This window comes from Henckelia pumila, chromosome 4 (genome assembly GCF_033568475.1).
Source record: "Henckelia pumila isolate YLH828 chromosome 4, ASM3356847v2, whole genome shotgun sequence".
In the NCBI taxonomy this organism is placed as follows: Eukaryota; Viridiplantae; Streptophyta; class Magnoliopsida; order Lamiales; family Gesneriaceae; genus Henckelia; species Henckelia pumila.
This window is the reverse complement of record NC_133123.1, coordinates 150,347,298-150,352,222: the sequence shown is the minus strand read 5'-3', so window position 1 is coordinate 150,352,222 and position 4,925 is coordinate 150,347,298.

Below are 4,925 nucleotides of genomic sequence, written 5' to 3'. Positions count from 1 at the left end.
GCTATCACCCTCAGCAGGATGAAACTGTACCAGACGCTGATAACAATCCACAGTAGCATGATACAAAGTCAGCATATCTATTCCCAAAATACAGTCAAAATCTGTCATCACTAATATCATCAAATTAGCCGATAACGTATTATCCTCAAACTCTAGAAGGCAACCCATCACTAGACGCTTAGTTACTATCTCCTGCTCCAGCGGATTAGATACAACTAAATCCATATCTAATGATACATAAGATAATCTATGTCTCTTAACAAAACGACTATAAATAAAGGAATGCGATGCTCCAGTATCAATTAAAACAAGTGCAGGAATACCACATAACAAAAAGGTACCTGCCAACATGCGATCGCTTCCCTCAGTAGCCTGTTCTTGAGACAGAGCAAATACCTTCCCTTGAGTCTGAGGACGGTAACCAGAAGAACTCTGTGGTGCTGGCTGTTGTCGTGGAAAAGTAGAAGCCTGAGATCCAACCTGTGATCCCGATCCACTAGCAGAACCCATGCGCTGAGGACAATCTCTCCGCAGATGTCCCTGCTGACCGCAAATATAACAAGCACCAGTAGCTCTCCGACATAAAGCTGCAGGATGCTTCCCTCCACAGTGACTACAAAACTCCTCCTTCTTCTTCTTCTTCTTCCCAAAACATAATATACCTCGTGAACCACGAGATCCAGATGAAGTAGTAGGAGTAGAAGAAGACGTAGGTCTAGATTGCACAACAGATTGAGCTCGAGGCTCAAAAGATCCACTAGGCTGTGCTGGCATCATCAACTGTGCCCGCCTGTTGCTGGTCTTCACAAGACGGCAATGGTTCACCAAAGTCTCATAAGATACTGGGTCATCACAGACAACAACCTATGAGTAGATATCTTGGTTCAGACCTTGTAGAAAAAGATCATACTTCGATGCATCACTCTCATTAATATGAGGACTGAAAGGTAGCAGATCAAGAAATCGTTGCTGATATTGATCAATAGTCATTGATCCTTGCCTCAGAGTAAGCAACTCCATCGATCGTGCTTGGCGAACAGCTGGAGGAAAATACAGTTTCTGGAACTGCTCACAGAAATCTCCCCAAGTCACCTGTCCTCTCTCAGTACGTGCCTGAGCAGCTTTGGCATCCCACCAAAAACGTGCTCGATCCTCTAGAACAAATTCTAGAACTTTCAATTTCTGATCCTCAGTGCAATCGAAAGCACGAAAAGTACTCTCGAGTTTAGACATCCAACTTCTTGCTTGTTCAGGATTCTCACCTCCCACCAAAGGTTTCGGTCCTACTTGCATGAATTTATTGATAGAGTAGCAACGTCTACCCTCATGATGACGATGTTGATCATCATGATGGCGGTGATGACGATGATGATGACCACCTCCCTGGCCAACACTACCGTGACTCTCGTCAGCCATATCCTGAAAAGAATTGCAAATTAAAATCCCAAATGCGCAAGAATTACTCAAAACTAATTCTAAATCCCAAGTACTAATCCCAAAATCTAAGCATGCTCTGATACAAAAAATGTAGTGACCCTGCATGGAATCACCTACTAACTGGCAACTAATAACATGCATTAAACTTAATACAACAATATACTTAACAGAGTAAAAACGTGCGGAAACATAATCTATAATTTACATATCAGCTTAGTAACATAATTCAGGCTTAAATCTGTAGTGATACAACCAAATCGAAATACTTAAAAGTAAACATTATACAGCTAAAACATATCCTGCTGTATAAATTCCCCTAAAAAGCTCCGGCTCCCTAGTCCTGCCTCGAACTACCGGCTCCGTCCATCCTACAACCTGCCCCATGGAATAGGGTGTCCAAGATAACAACTAGGACGTGAGCGCTAACGCCCAGTACATAGATATGAGTAAATATATGTATATAATGCATGCAACATGATGACTGGTAAAGGGTCATCTGAAAAGTCATGCTCAGTACCGGCGCCACATGAGTGCTGCCACCGCATGGATTAACCTCTGGGTGCAACCACACTCGTCTAGTACACCAGAGTAGACAGACATAAATGCCCCCGCCGTCGCGGTACTCTTAATGACAGACTATCGAGTATAGAGCTGAGCGGCTCTATAGTCAGGTATAACAAGGTATAGGCTCAATGTGTATATGCACATGACATATGAATATAGAAAGCGGTAAATCATATATCATACCATATAATAATGCCAAATAAATACAACATATAAACATGTATACTCGCTGGCAATCTCAGTCAATGTGTACGTACCTCTAGGCTAGTTCAAGTATAGTAGGATCCTAGGTTTCAAGCCTATATTCAAAAGTTCACCGTATCACTACATAAATTCTATAAGCCTTAACTAAGCTAATAAATACTCCCAAAACTTAAATAGATTCCCGGACCATACCTTCGTCCGTAGATAGCCCTTTGGAGTCGCTAGTCCCGGATGACTATAACCACTCATTCCAGAATCTTTATTATAACCGATAGGGCCCTCAAGTGTATATCTCACACTATATAACTGAAGAAGGAACCTCGGAAATTTGTATTTCAAAATGAAATCGAATGAGCCCTATTTATAGAAAAAGTTTCGGACGAGTTCGGGCCCTCCGAACCTGAGTTCGGATCGTCCGATCCAACTCACTGTCTGCATGCGAGACACATCGAGTTCGGATCGTCCGATCTCTACTTCGGGTTGTTCGAAGTGCTCTAAGTCCGACACTTGTCAAAATTCATTGCTGAGTAATCCTGCCTACTTGGCACAAACAAGTTCGGGCCGTCCGAACTTGAGTTCGGATCGTCCGAATCAGCCTTAACTCCGAAGTCAACAAGCTCACCTTCGGAGCCCCTGGTGATCAAGTTCGGGCCGTCCGAAGTCCTCTTCGGATCGTCCGAACTGGCTCAGACAATGAAATTTCGTTTCTTGCTTCTGAAGTCTGATTAAATCCCGAAATTGGTTAATTACCAACCCTTAATCATGTTTAACATATTATTATCTTAAAATGAGTTCTGGGTTACTACAATAAGTCTAAATCTGTACCCCAGTAAATCATACAATTGTTGTTACAAGCATCGATTTTCTCGACGGGAAGACCTAGATCTTTGATGAGCTTCTTCGTCGAATAAAAACTGTCAGGCATGTGGTTATCAGCTGGACATAACTCTGACATTAACTTGCACATGTCGTTGAAGTTTCTTTCTGACATATTGTGCTCATGTTTCATCTTCAATAACCTCGCAAGGACAGACAACAAAGAGTGACCGTGTGGATTTTCATCCCAGATTTCTTTCTCCGTTGATTTTATGAGCTCATATAATCCTTTGATGTAGTTGTTGGGGCTTTCTACGTGACCGATATTGGGGTCTACATATTGCGACGAGCCTTCTTCCTGATAATCTGCAGGTATTTTTTGACCATGAAAATTGTGATCTGCATGTATGTTTTCGAATTCCCAACGCCTTTTCTGAGACCGTGAAGACGACGGAACATCTGGATTGGTATTTGGAAAATTTGGACGAATATACTCTTCTCCGTGAAGATGCCAATTGTAATAGTTCGGTACAAAATCATATCGACCTAAGTGCTCCTTCACTATGTCGTCATCTAAGAATACTTTGTTCTGACACTTTTTGTGATTACAAGGACAACGTACTTTACCCGCTGATAAACATTCAACATGACTAAGAGCAAAGACCATGAAATCCTCTACACCATTAATATACTCGTCAGCAATATAGCCATTTTGCAATCTACGATACATCCATCCTCTGTCAGTGTGATTCATATTTTTCTACAATAAACAGAAGCAAAAATACGTAACATATTAGCTTACAATTATATTTTTATAATTAATTAAATGCATCTGTCTCATACAATAATTATTACAAAAGAATTAATTATCATGATAGTCTACTACATATCTGTATTTTTCACAAATAGTATTGTTTAACAAATTATACAATATAGCTTTGATAAAATATAATATATCATGCCAAAAAAAACATGTTTTACAAATATAAATATGATCATATTTTTTGTTACCATAATACAAATTAACAATAAAATATTTTTTTTAGGTTTTTTTCCGTCATATTTAAAACATAAATTAAGTTGAAATAAAGTTTTATTAAAAAAATTATAACCGTCAAAATAAAATATAAAAAATTAATTAACATAACTATAAAAAAAATTAATTAACAATAAAATATTTTTTTAGGTTTTTTTCCGTCATATTTAAAACATAAATTAAGTTGAAATAAAGTTTTATTAAAAAAATTATAACCGTCAAAATAAAATATAAAAAATTAATAATGATAACTAAAACGTAGATTGTATATTGTATAATTATGTGAACGATATTTTAGAAATGTATTTAAATATCCTTAATCAACACATTAATAAAGCAATGTAAATAATAACCTATAATTCACTAGCTATCGATCAAGAGACAAACCAAATTCATCAAGAAAGAAATATAAAAAAAATAAGATCCAAAGTTGTACTTACTTCAGCGAATTAAGAAGCCGCAAATATTTTAGCCACGATTTTTTAAAGCGTGGCTAAGTTTAACCACGGTCAGATTAAAACGTGGTTAAAAATAGCCACGTTTTTTAAAACCGTGGTTATTTTTAGCCACACTTTTAAAAAACTGTGGTTAAATAATCACGGTTTTGTAAATCGTAGGTAAATTTAACCACGTTTTTTATAAAATCGCGGTGAATATAGCTAGCCGCGTTTTTTAAAACCGTGGCTTAACCACGGTTTATATAAAAGCTTTATATAAAAGCGTGGCTAAAATATTCACGGTTTAAAAAAACGTGGTTATTTTAGCCACGGTTTTTAAAAAAAATGTGGTTATTTTTAGCCACGATTTTTTTAAACCGTGGCTAAATAATGTTTTTTTTGTAGTGGATATATTGAGATTTCATAAGAAA